This window comes from Harmonia axyridis, chromosome 3, assembly GCF_914767665.1.
Source record: "Harmonia axyridis chromosome 3, icHarAxyr1.1, whole genome shotgun sequence".
Taxonomy (NCBI): Eukaryota; Metazoa; Arthropoda; class Insecta; order Coleoptera; family Coccinellidae; genus Harmonia; species Harmonia axyridis.
The window spans coordinates 29,045,811-29,060,639 of NC_059503.1; the positions used below are offsets into that span (position 1 = coordinate 29,045,811).

At 31.4% G+C, this 14,829-nt stretch overlaps 1 protein-coding gene across 4 annotated transcripts in view; it reads left to right on the top strand.

The window, feature by feature from the left end:
• LOC123676583 (scavenger receptor class B member 1) overlaps window positions 1–14,829 on the top strand; it is a 71,386-nt gene that overhangs the window by 25,558 nt on the left and 30,999 nt on the right. The window lies entirely within an intron of this gene.

The following is a 14,829-nucleotide window of genomic DNA, read 5'->3' on the forward strand; positions in this document are numbered from 1 at the left end:
AAGAAATAAGAAAGATGGCACGTGCTGGAATAAAGAATGGTGAAGGTCATTTCAAACATAATTTATGATTATATTTTCTACTGAAATTTTGATTTTTATTGCAATATGAATATATTTAATTCATTACTTTCCTTTCTTTGCTTATTTCCCCTTTCAAATCAAAATCTGCTGAAACAAAACTAGGAAACGAAGAAGAAATTTGGCAATTTTTCAAAATAATAATGTCATATATAAGTTGCAGTCAAATTTATATTAGAAATTTACTATTTTTTTCTTTAAATACCAACTCTCAAATCATACTAATTCTTATTCAACATCTAATTCAGCATAGTTTTGCTTTATTCATACATATCCTCTAATTCATACAACTTCTCTAATGAAAATAATGAAACATTCGAATCAAACTTGAGCAATATAGAAAACATTGACGAAAAATGAAGTAAGGTGAGAATTTAAAAAAAAAACACAAGAACTCTCGGAAACTGTTGATTTTCGGTTTGCAATAAATATGGCTCAATCGACAGCCGATGAGTGATACTGACATATCCTTCAAGGTTCACGTCTAATTTGGAAACACCCTGTATATATAGGCTGAATAAAACTGAATTTAGTATGCTCATATTTTATTTCCATATTATTATTTCACGTTGAATTCTTTCGGGGAAATGAATTTTTTAAATTGATATCCATGGAAGGCCAATGACGAAAGAAGGCAGGCGGATCTGTTTTAGATTTTCAGAATCTCCACATTTATGAATCTGATATGGAAATGAAAAGAAACTGTAAATTTTTTTTCTTGAAAAATTGTAAACCGATACTTTTGAGAATAAACAAGAAAAAATTAATGATTTGACGCAATCGAGAATACCCAACTGACGAAAGCGGATGACCTCACTGGTTTCGGTATTTCCTAAAAGATCTTATTTCCGGTCAATTTTCAAAGTTTTAGAGGAGCCATGAACCCAAAAATTTGAAATGTCCGATATTCAGAGGAAGATTGCAAATTGGAAAAAAGTAGGCGAACCGGTACTAGACGGTGAACTTCATTGTTCGGAATACCGTATTGAAGAATAAACCTGTTCGAAATATTTGTTGTTTTTTGGTTTCATTCAAATATTTTTAGTACTCGTACATACCCTGGAATATCTGCCATTTGAGTTGCACCGATTTTTTTCAAGTGCCACCACGTTTTAGAATCAATATCCTTGAATTTAGCATATTCTCAGTCCAAATGCTGTATTAGAATATTTTTGCGCTCTAACCTTATCAAATTTATTTCCTGGTGCGAAAAAATGTTATTGATGAATTTTTTTGTCGTGAAATGTGAAACTGTCAAACGAATAATGTAGCATATAACGGTCATTGAAAAACAGTTTGGTTTATCCGGAAGCTGGTTTCAATATTTTAACATTTTTAAAAGGAAGTAGGTAATAATTTTGTTATGGAAAACTGAATTTTTCGAAATATAAGTGTGTCAACTCATGAAAATGTAAATTTATGTTGATTTCGAACAATAAGGAACACATTTAGATCTTCGTTCAATTGTCAACGCATTATAAACGAATAGAAATGTGATAATAATGTCCAATTGAAAAATTTGCGCCGGTCAATTTATGTTTTAAAACTTTTTAAAAGCAAATACAACCCTGCTATAAAAATTCAGAACGACTGTGTTGCAAAGGAAAAGTTCATATTTGTTTTAAATTTTTTTAATTCTGTTATATTAAGAAAAAATTTTTATGTCGTTGAAGCAAACAGCAATAAATGTCATGGCTCAAATTTGAACAACTGAAAGAAAAATTGATGCCTTTTAGAATTGAATGAATAGGAAAAAATACGGTGAATTTCTATCTTATAAAACAAGACAAGGTTAATTTTCATCACTTTGGTAATTGAGCTGAATTGTAGATATTTGAATATCTATAATACAATTTTCTATATAAAAAGAAATCTAAATATATCGCGTGAAAGGTATTTCCTATAGAACTTCAACTTTGATTTTCAAGGAGAAGAATTGATGTTACGATGTATGTATATTTCATGGTAGTTTACTTCATACATTCAGTTGAAATCTGTTGAAATATTTTCTGGTTAAAAATATTTTGAAATATTCTATCTCTATCTAATAATTTTGACCTAATAAGAGCTATTTCAGTTGCAACAGCAAGTTCAAATTTTTCCAGTTTAAATCTACATACAATAATAAGAAAATGGAAATTTCCAAGTGGAAACTCAGTTATTCCTGGTAATTTTGAAGTATTGCTGAAGGCATTGATATTCTTCCACGAGTTCAAAATTCAAAAACGAGCCACGAAGTGGCGAGTTTTGTAATGAACGAGTGGTAGAATGAGCCTTCTGTACGAGTATTATACATTATTTTCTCTAATTCATTGCATTTTCATTGAAATTAATGAAATATTTCCATAAAAATATTTTAGTGATTTTTGCATTGAAAAATGTTGGTTGGCAGAACTGATTTCTTTAAGGCAAATTGATGAATTGACAGATAAAGCCGTGGCGGAAAGTTCGGAGTACCAACATAGAATAATAAAATATAACCATGAAAACTGTGCGTTTCTGATATATTCTCGCACGATTTTGTTCTACAAGATGTGGAAGAATGAACGGAATAACCACAGAATTAGAGAAACATTCTTATCTTTCCTGACCTGATTGTTTGCTTGTATTGATACATTATTGAATTCATCATACAACGACAAGATCATTCTATATAGACTGAGTTTTTGAAAGCATAATTATTGGATTTGACATAAGATGATTGGCTTTATATTAAAAAGATCGAGAAAAGTACTGCCTTGGCATTTATAGCTTTTGAGTGCTCGTTCATTTATGAGCCTCTTGCTGCCTTCTATACATTCGAGAGAAAAAATTAGCTATTATCTATACAGTATCAACTTTGTCAGATCTTTCGCCTCGGAAATATTGAAAAGTTTTCTTGATATTTTATTTGAGCTTTATCTGGTTTTATAAACGGAATATCAACATAAAATTCTCAATTAAGTTTGAAATTGTTATTATACAGGATTTACCAATAAGAGGTTTAATTTTGAATAGCCCGCCATTTGGACAGCTGTCATATTTCAACAATTGATAAGTGAAAAACGCTATTACTGAAAATAGAACGATACACGCTCCAATAAAACGCATTGAAATTGCTTAAATTCACTACAAAAATGGTGAAAATTTTATAGTGGCAGTTCTCAAAACTGAAGCTCTTTTAGGGTCGGAGAAGGAGGAATATGCTCCGGATCACCTGGTGACGGAATACCTCGCCATCACTAGCCAGAATCTGCTTGGTACAAGGAACTTAAAGAAGTTGGCTGATATCTTTTTCCATTGTTAATGGCATACCTTCCCTTTTAAAATGAAATAAAAATGCTGTGATTCATTAATTAGGTACACGCAGAATCTCAAATCAGTCGTATCTGTTGAGTAATTTATTTAGACGTCCTATCTGATTCTTCTCTGATACTGCAAAAGTGATTAACATGAAATTTTGTACGAAGTTTGAAATTATTCTTTTATATCTAAACGAGCAATGTTATCTCGATTTAATTCGTAGGTTTTAAATAATCAGGAAGCAAAATTTCTATCGGCTATATGCATGAAACCTCTAGATGGATTTCGCTTAAAGATACCTAAACTCAAATGTTCAGATCCAACTCTAAAAATTTCAGGTTTCCGCAATTTCTATCAAAACGTGAAATGCATTTTTTTTTCGAACGGCTCATTAGCAGCATAAATCAATCCAACCTAACATAATTAACAATTCATCAGTATGTGTAAATCCTACTAGTCATAAAATATAGCAAGTCGAAGAAATCTGATACCAAACAAAAGGAATAAGGAACTGAATATAAATCAACACCAAGTGGAAATCACACATTATCGTAGATGCTTATCAAGAACGCTCAATTCGAAATTAACACAACATCAAAAATATTGTTATTGCTCAAAAACAAATTCGAATACAAGATACCAATCGCAATGTTGGTACCTCCTATCTCTAATTGAATGCCAGAACTGGTTTACCAAATAGAAAACAATCACTTAAATCAGTTTTATCGGCATCGCAAATAGGCTAATCTATTACTTTACATTCTCCTATCAACAACAATTGTTCGACTTCTTGTATACTATCACGGTCTGAGTATTATTTGATGTTCCTAGACACTTAGACGATGTTTCATTCAAGAAACTTCGTTCATAAACTTGTCAAACTGTTTTCTATATGAGAGCTGCATTTTGGTGTGGTTTTTCGATATGGAAATGATCTTTCAAGATGTTGGAAAGAAAAATGAGGAATGCGCTTAGGTGAAGTTAGGAGCTTTTGAGCACTAGTTCGTTAATGCGCCAATTGCATCCTTCAATATACCTATATAAAGTTATATGCACAATGGCACATGAATGACGAGCGCTCAAATGCTCCTGGCTTCATGCCGGTGCTTTTTTTTCGATATTATGCTTGATGATGCCACTATTGGCAGGAACTGTTTGCGATAGGCTCAGAATTATTATTTTCCATATTTACCTGGAAAATCTGCACTCAGTAAGATCTTTTGTAAGGTCATTATTAGATTTTTTTATGGTTTTGATGACGATATCAACACAAAATTTGAAACAGTTATTTTATACAAACACGCAAAATCTCAACACCATGGGATCTGTTTTTTGATGGATATATTGGGTATTCATTTTTTAATATTTTTATTGAACTTTTCTTGGTTTATGATGTTTTGATCAGCTCGATGGAATTTTACACGAAGCCTGTAATTGTTATTTCATCTTCTTCTTAGTGTGTTGTATTCTTTCGAAGGTTGACTTTCATCACTTTCTTAATTTTATTCATTGCGGCATTGTTATTTTATATCTTTTTTTATTTATCTACACCCAAAATCTCAAATCTGTTGATTTTGTGGTTACAGAAATATTGGGATTATTTTTTATTGTTCTTGAATCTTTTACGGTTATGATGACGTGATCACCATGAAATTTTGCATGCAGCTCGAAATTATTCTTCCACAAGTAAATACAAATACAAATAGTAGAATTTATCAGAAACACAATATTTCGGGCGGCTATATTTACGGAACCCTTACTTTGATTTTGCTCTCACAGTAATAAATATAGATAGAGAGGGCATATGTCATTTCCAGTAAGCAAATTTTGTTCCCAACATGAACTATCAAATTTGATATAAAGCGCGCGGAAATGAAAACGTATATATACGATATTTCACTCAATTCGCGAGTTTCTCCACAAAGAACGCACTTCTTATGTCCCATTGTGAATCAACGTTCATATCAACTCAAAATATATTGAGATGAATACCTAATTATATCAGAAATTCAGTAAACAAACTTCAAGCGCGCCAAACGACGTGAAACAACGGAGAGCAATTAATAGTTGCCCAACCTTAGATTTCAGCAGGTAGATCCAGAAAATAATAAATATTCTGCATACTATAAATTCGACAATTTGGAATAATATCGGATTCCAAAAATTCAAATTTGCATATCTAATTGGGAATAACTCAAATAAATATATTTCATTCAATATAATATAGGTACATTCATAATGATATAGTACAATTGTGGATTTGAAAATATGTCACAATCCGACAACGTAATCTAACCATGTTGGGGACATTTGAAAATTGTGTATACTCCCTCAATCTATGTTTATTACTCTATAATTATGCTCAATGGATAACTTAATGAATTTCGTTTTGAGTATCCAGCCCTCTCTATTCGGGAGTTATTCTGTTTACGACCGGTCGGCCGGACTGTCATAGTTCAATTTGACATTGAATTCTTCATCAGTGAGTTGAACTTTAGCGTTTAAGACCATTCCCGGCTCGAAATTCGAGAATCAAAGACAGTGTGAGGAAATTATATAGTGATCGGTGAACGAGCACTCAAAAACAGTTTTCTTATCATGGGAAAGATTTAAATGAGAGCGGTACCACCAATAAATATCCTGTTTCAGCAGGGACTGGTAGAGATACGCGGAGATTATGAATCATATGGAAATGTTATACGGAATGATATGATTTTGGGGATATTCCCATTTTGGTATATTTTATCCAATAATGAGGCTTTGAAATCTTTCGAGAAAAAATGTGAGCGTGACCCGTGGGTGCTTTCGACAATCGGTATAAGATTAAAAATTTGATGAATTAAATGGGTTGATGACAACGAAAAAAAAATTTTATGAAATGACATAAAGTCAGGAGCTTTTGAGAGCTCGTCATTTATGCTCTAATTGCACCCTTAGCTTGGAGGCCACAGAAAATTTGGGGAAAATTCAAACACTCTATCTTTCCATAAATTCGGATGTCACAAAATACCTACTTTAGTTATTTTCTGATCACAATAATGCTAGTTGGTCAACTCTAGGTCACATGTTTTAAGCTTTCTCTCATTCAATCACAGTGCCTATAATTTTTGACTTTCGACCTGAAAATGATCTCACGATAAGATAAGATTGACTTTTGGAGAATTGTCGGTCAAATTCAACTCTATTTGGAAAAAATTTTCGGCTCGGTAATCAGAGTTTCCATTTTTTTGGGAAGTGAACAACATACAGTTTCATTGTTCTGAATATCTGAAATTCGTTACACAAAATTACTGAAAATGATCATTTATCAAATGAAAATGTAAAAAAAAGGTCAGTTGAAAACGTTATCAAAACAAAATTCAATTTATTATTAAGATATATATTCAACATTTCGACTTCAGTTTTATACATTTGTAATTTATTCTGTTCAAAATTAAAAACTGATTTTTGAAATACAATTGACATTAGATGACCTCAGAGAAACTAGTCAAGTGGAGATAGGTCAGAAGATCGAGATGGCCATGCCATTGTTCTATGGTACGAAACATATCTTGGCGCGTTTCCAATTCCTTTTGATGAGATGTATCAAGAGATTTTTTTTCTCGAAGGTCACTGAGAGCTCTGCTCCGCCTGTACCTACCCTATGAGGGTAGCTCCTGTTTTTAATAGCTTACTTTATCAAATTATCATGGAAAAATGACATATTCTTTATTATTGTTCACACCTGGAATTGAAAGAAAGTATGCCAGATAAATACAAAAGGAATAAATCAAAGAATAAATATTCTCTCAGATAAAAGGATAAAATAAACATATTCATTTATTTATTTATTTCAACTTCAAAAAGTGTTGAGGTTAAACCTATAAACCCATACATACAATAAAATTCTGAGTATCTACCCAAAAATTCGTGAACATATTATAAATTCTCGAGTCCTTGTCGAAATGCTTCAGAAAAAAACATTTAATCTGTCCAAAATTCTAAAATTACGGACGTAGTGCCGAAATTATAAAGCTATCGGTTCAGAGAACGAACGCTCAAAACTTAAACATGAATTAATTTTGTACAAACAATATAACTTATTTCATTAACTTCAATTAATTACCAAATCATATCTGAAAAGTTTGGTCAATAAATTCTTATTTCTTCGTGGTGTTGTGTATTCCAAACCACTCAGTCCCGAATTGATTGAACAGTAACTTATTCAAGTTATTCATCGCGAAATTTATTCAGCACAACAATTGTATCGTTAACTACATATTGATCCATATGGTTACCAAAAATTCCAATTTACATCAGTTTCTTTACATACTGAGAATGTCAAAACGGTGGGATTTGGGAAATTCCATGGTTTCATCTAAAATATAAGTTGAAGAAATTTAGCGGAAATAAAATTATATATTTTACTTTGAATCAAATCAAGATCAATTTCCGTAGTAGAACTCCAAAACAATCAAGTAATTATTCGTACAGTACAAAAATTGTAGAGCTATATATTTTTCGACTACTTAACCGATCGAACAAACTTATCAAAATCAAAAAAAGGAACATGGTTCTATTGGAACGTCGCTTATTGGTATACATTCGAAAAAAGTGGGTGACGTACATGCGAATAAATTGATCGTTGTTCTAGTACATAATTTGCTTGCCATTTGCATAGTTTTTTGAATGTGCAATTCCGCACTATGATGCTTGTATGAAGATGTTGGTACTTTCCACGTTAATGCAAAGATTTATATGTTATGGACATGATGTGTGTTCTTGAATTGTTAAGTTGGAGACAACATCAGATAAAAATTGTTTCAGGCTCATGCGGTTTATTGATTCTTTCAAATCATTCGACATATAGCGTCACATTTTATTATTTCCGATTGATTAATTTGTTTATTTGTGATCGAAAAAACTGATTGCCATGTCCAGATAGTGTATAATTTGCTCAAACCCTTTGCACCTGCATCATTCTATGCAATTCTATTGATTTCTATTTTTTTTTTCAACGTTAATAGCCCAAATGGAAATGAATTATCCAAATTAGGCGTTTGTTTGCAACTTCATCGGTCATAATCAATTTTAAAGCAGACTTCTTGTTGTATATCCAAAAAAAAATATATAATTCGATAAAAATGACAATAATAACACAGTTGTAATTGATGATAGCGCGTCGTAGTCTTACAGTAATTATTCAATTACAGAAAATAGATGGACTCTGTGGAAAATAAATAAATAAAGTAGTCGATCGATGCATCAATTATTTTCTCTCTATTTAGAGTAGGTATCAAGGCTCTGACGGATAGAAGTTTCTGGAAGTTTTGGAAGTATTGTTTTTTTTTGTTATAAGCGTTGACTTAATTTGCTGGTTAGGAATGTCCTTGATTATGTAATATAAGTTCAACTGATAGTTTTGAGTCGCAAATAAATTAATGATCCTATTCTTCTACTTCATATTGTCAAATTTGGTTTAGGGTTACGGTTCTTCATGAATAAATAATAAAATTTTCCTCAAGAATATGCATTCATTCTGTCAAGCAAGGACCAAGAATTGGTTTTCCAAAAATGAGGAAATACTGACAAGGGCGTAGATCTTTTTTTCCTTGGGGGGGGGCGGTTGGTTATTGAAAAAAAATGTTTGACGACTACATTTGCTCATATCTTTAATGTGGGAAATAGAGGTTCAATAACAAAGTTTGAACGAAATCACTCAAAATAATAGCATTTTTTGATCACCCATTCGATTGTTCTTGGCTTATAGAGGGTGTTCTCAAATTGGAGGTACGAAGGAATATGAGAGAATCCTTGGATAATTTAAAGAATAAAAAGTCCTATAAACGGTTTGTTTTCGAGATACAAGGTGTTTCTTGTAGTGTTAGCCAATAAATTCACTGGTCCCCAAAGGAATTTCTGGAATCTTGGACTATATAATCGAAATATTCAGCTTCCTCCAAGTGACTTTGGATATACTATACCAGTTTATCGAATCTTTATTAATCTGCTCTACAGATTGGTTGAATAAGTACCAAAATAATTAATTTATTCATCACAGTCCACTAATTGAAACTTTATAATGATTTTGGATTTCTAGAGAGCTGTTTGAAATTTTTTTCTCGAAATCGAAATATTTGCTAGAAACCAAAAAGTGTACTACTGGACCAGAGTTTTTTTTTAAGTGCTGGAGGAAAGAAGCGAGCATTTTTCAGAAAAAAATTCACCCTGCAGATTTGCAGTCAAAATTAATATACCTATCACAAGATGAAAACTTCAAATTAGAATATCTATGCCAAATTTGAGTTAAATATCTTGTGAGGAAAGGTGCTATGACAAAAACAAAAGAGAAAATCGAACTCACCCTGTATCTCGAAAACAAAGTGTTTGCGGACCTATGTTATACAGGACTTTTTTTCTTAAAATGGTGGGAGGAATCTGTGATTTTCGTTTATATCTCCAATTTGGAAACATTCTGCATAGTCAATTCAAAACTAATGTCTTAACAAATATGTAAATTGCAATTTGAATGAAACACATTAAATTGTATAACACAGCACACATAATTTTCGATGTGAATACCTTAGTTCAGTTCTTTGATAACTCCAGTATTGAAATTTTGTGATGAGAATGATACAAAAAATCGAAAACAAAGGGTAAGTGTATACCGATGACGAATACAAAAATTGCAAAAGGCAAAACGAGGGACGACGCCGAAAAAGCGGATAGATAAAGGAAAATAATAAAACTCAGACATAGACGTGCTCGTAGTGCAATAAAAGTAATCATCTTGAAAGCCATAATAAATTCATAAAACTCGTAAAAGGGTCTGCCGTGCGGATTTCAAAGAAAAGAAAAATGATTATTAGTTCATTTTATGGATATATTCTCGTTCTTCATCTTTGCTAGAATTCTGAAATTTTATATTTTGGAAATCTTGGTGGGGAAGGGGGATTAATTACCCCCAATAGTCCCCATTTCTACGCCATTGAACACTTATAGGAAGTCAGGAGTTTTCGAGCGCTCGTTTGTTCAGGCGGATATTCACGGGGTATGGTATCAAATGAAAAGATTCAACGTCCTCGAATTCGTTTCTTTCCGTCCATATACTAGTTAAATTTCCAACAAAAAACTTCGAAACTAGACAGTTTACCTTAGGTTTGGATCTCAAAAATACTGGATGAATTTGTTGATGAAAAAAAATCCGACAAGAGGTTCCTAAATATGGCCGTTCGAAGTTTTTATTTTTTGTTGATTTTATAACTAAAATTACATAGAAATGAAAATTGTAGAATGGCAATTTCAAGCCTCTTAATGAATTTCTTATTGATTGTTCAACCTGAAGCACAAAAACTCAAGATAATAAAAAAAAATTACCCAATACTTCTATGAATGCAAAAACAACAGACTTGAGATTCTGGGTGTTGATTTATGAAATAACAATTTCAATCTGCTACCTTAATATGAAGTAGGCCACATCACTAAAACCATAGAAAATTCAAGAAGAGTATTGAAAAAGAAATAAGAAACATTTCCGTGATTACAAATCAGACCTATTTAAAATTTTGCATTTTGAGATAGAATTGAAATTCCAAGCTTCGTGCAAAATTTCGTGTTGAAATCAGAATCATAAAAAATTCAACCAGAATATCTAAAAAAAAGATGTAGAAAGCACTGACGTGAAGTTAGAAGATTTTAAGCACTAGTTCATTCATGCGTCAATTACGCACTTATTTGTGGTATCCAAAGGCGCAATTGATGCATGAATAATAATAATAAGCTCCTGACTTCACGTCAGTATTGAAAATAATGAATCAAAATTTTGCTTGTCAGTCAAAATCACCTCTTCTGATCATTCATAAATGAGGAAATACATATATCGCTTAGATGATTTTTAACAACTTATGGGAAATAAGGTGGAGCTTTATCCTGCATAAACAAATAGGAATCTCCATTTGAATTTGGAGAAAGGGCATATGGTCCTGGATCTAAATATTCAATTTGAATTGATCCAGTTTTCTTCTTTCCAGTAATGACTTCTTCTTCAATGAAATAACTTACACCCGTTAAAAGTCATTTCATTGGTGTAATTTCTTGATAAAGTTTCAGTTAAAATTGTCTCATTGCCTGTAATCGTCCTGACAGAACTCTTGGAAGAAATATTTGGACAGAAGTGGAAACATCTTAGTTTCAACCGTTTTCGAAAATAACGCAATTGAAGATTTTTATTGTCTCAGAAGGAGATTTCAAATATTCTTCATTTATGAAAAGTATGCTTTGTTATAAAAATGTTTCTAGCAAATGTAATTTCTTCTCAGTGAATTTTTATTGCTGTTAAATTATAGTCTATTGTTGCATTTTTTAAAGCTTTTTCGATTGAAATGCAGCGTCACATTAATTTTACAAATGAATAAAATCAGTGTATGCACATGATAATTTTTGCGCTAGCTCTGAAGCCAGAAGTTTATTGTTATATTTAGGCAGAAGACAACCAAATCGCAAAACTTTCCAATCGTTTGAGCCATTCTGTAGTCAAAATCTGAAAGTCTGAAAAAAATCGCACCTAGTGATGAAGATGAAATTTTGGTTCGAGTAGATGAAAATCCTGAAGTTCACATCAACTGGCAGCAGCAACAGGAGTAAGTCAGTCGTCAATTATTTTATTATCATTTTCAACCTTATCATTCCACTGCAAGAATTTCTCACGAGAGATCTGTCACGACGGATACAGTTCTGCCAACATTTTCTCAATGATGACCGGAATTTTATTAAGAAAATTATGTTTTTTTTTATCGGGTATTGAAAAAAAGAAAATACGCATGCTGTTAAAGAATATCATTTTCAACATGAGTTCAAATAAAATATTTGGTGTTGCGACCAACATTCTTCTTCCAAATTCAAATGGAGATTTTCATTAATTTTCCCCGAGAAATACTTTTAAGATTGTTCTGGATGATCTATCATTAAGTTTTAGAAGGAAAATGTGGTTTATGGTAGATGAGGCTCCCATTTATTTCACAGTAATTTTTAAAAATCATCTAGATGATATATTTCCTCATAGATGAATTGGTAGACGAAGTGATCTTGAATGGCCAGCAAAAGATCTGATTATAAACCTATTGATTTTTATTTTTGGAGGCAAATGATATCATTCTGCCAATGAAATTATTTCGTATGACGAACTCTAAAAAAATACCAAATTCGGAAATTTTATAAGGAGACCCAATAATATTTTTTATGTCATCCGGAAGTCTTTCATTACAAGAATTGAAAAAGGCTTAGAAGTCGGAGAAGGCCTCGTAGAATATTCAATTTATGTTTGCTATTTAATAATTATTTTTTTTAATTTAACTGTACTATGAAAATAAAAACCTTACGCTACAAGTTTTTTTTATTGTGTATTATTTGTTTTCCCATCTGAGACGTACAGTTTCTTCGCTTGAGTTTTTCTCAAAATAGGGTGACATTATATTGTTTAAATCGGAAATGATTTTTATATCATATTTTCTAATCACAATCAATTGAATGTTTTGTCAAAAAAATACCACTTTATTACATTATCAGGAATCATTCACGGGGCGGTAATTGAAATAAAATATGAAGATTACATAAAATAATATTGCTCCTCCAATGTTATGCCTCTGCGCCTAATTTGATAACAAATAAGGAATAAAAATTGAAATTATTAGGAAAAAAACTGAAAGAAAAATCAATTTGAAAGTTTTCCTCTGCAATATTTTTCTAAGGCATATTTGATCCTCTCGCCAAATTTAGGTCTAAATAACTGATCCTTCGCCTATAAGCCAATAGTTATGATTCACTCAGTATAATCAAACTTCCAGGAAATTATTTCTTGGATTTTGATTCTTAGGCTTCGATATTCTTGAATCGGGTTCCCAAAATAAGATATTCAGTCAGACATAACAATCTAAAACTAAATGTGAAATTTCAGGGAGTTATTATTAATTTTTTTCCTTGAACGCATTCAAAGGTTGATTACTAACAAAACCAAACCAAATCTGCCAGTTCTCCTTCCAATTAAGAAAAAATCGGTTACTTTACCTCATTGAATCTACCTTGAAATTTCGTTGATTAATTATGAAGATTAAAAACAAAGAAAAATTTGATAAACGTTGACTGGATAAATTTCATTGTATATCCGTCTGATGTCTAGAAAAGCATTTATCTGATACTGTCAGTGATTTTTAGATGAAAATTGGTCCAAAAATCGGTAGCATAGATTCTTCTGGTTCAAGAACACGATATATGAATTATGAAAGCAAAAATTCAAGGATTAAAATTATGTATACAACTCATTTCTAGGAAACGTACAATAATGAAATTTAATATTCCTTGGATTCTAATTATAAAAACAAACGATTTGTTTCCGAAATACAGGTTGTTTAAGTTTGATTTTTTTCTCATTGCACCTTCTCTTCACAATTCATTCAACTTAAATTTGACATAGATATTCCAATTCGAAGTTTTCATTATGTGATATGCTAATTTTGAATGCGAATATAAAGGGTGATTTCTTTTCTGGATCAGTGTCCTCTTCCCTCTTTCAGAATTTTTTTTGGTGGATCAATAGTTCAGAAAAATATAAAAAGAAATTTTGGTTTCTTGAAGTTTTGTCCAATCTGATACCGATTTCGAGAAAAAAATTCAAACAATTCGCTAGTAAATATCAGGAAAATCCAAATTATTGATTGATAAATTACTCATAAAATTTTGATACTTATTTACCCAATCAGTGGCGAAGATTGATGAAGATTCGATAAACTGGTAAAATCATCACAAAAAAATAGGACTACAAGAAACACCCCGTATCTCAAAAACAAAGCTGTTGTGGACCCTTTTCTTTTTTTTCTTGATATTATTCAAGGAATACCTCATTTTCCTTTGTAAATTCAATTCAGGAACTCTCTGTATGTTTCCATTCACCGTAAGGTATTATGTATCTATAATACTCAAAATCAAATTGATTAACCAACCATAGTGGAAATGTGCAGTCTTTTCAGCTTTTTGAACTTGTAAATGTAATCACTTCATCTATTCATTTTCGTTTTGAAATTCGACGAATAAAAATTAAAATCATGAAATAGCCTCAATAAAAACATTTCGGTTCAACAATGCAACATAAAATGGCATGTAATTTTTATAATAATTTAATAAGCATTTAATACTTACAGGAATGTTTCCTTACCTTTTTACTTCTTTAACTGATCAGTTAACATTAAATCTAAAAATGAAATTTATGCGTTTAATGAACAATCAAAAAAATTATTCTCAAAAATTCTCGAAAAATAAAAAAAAAACATCCAGAAATAAAAAACAATGCGAGCGATGGCAAGCCTTCGAATAACCAAACTTTTCCAGAAGTAAAATTATTTTCCTCCATTCCCATTTCCCAGAAATGTCGACGATGAATCCTCACACGAAATCATCAAATTAAACTGGGATAATTTTCGTGGTGGGGTGGGGAAGAGA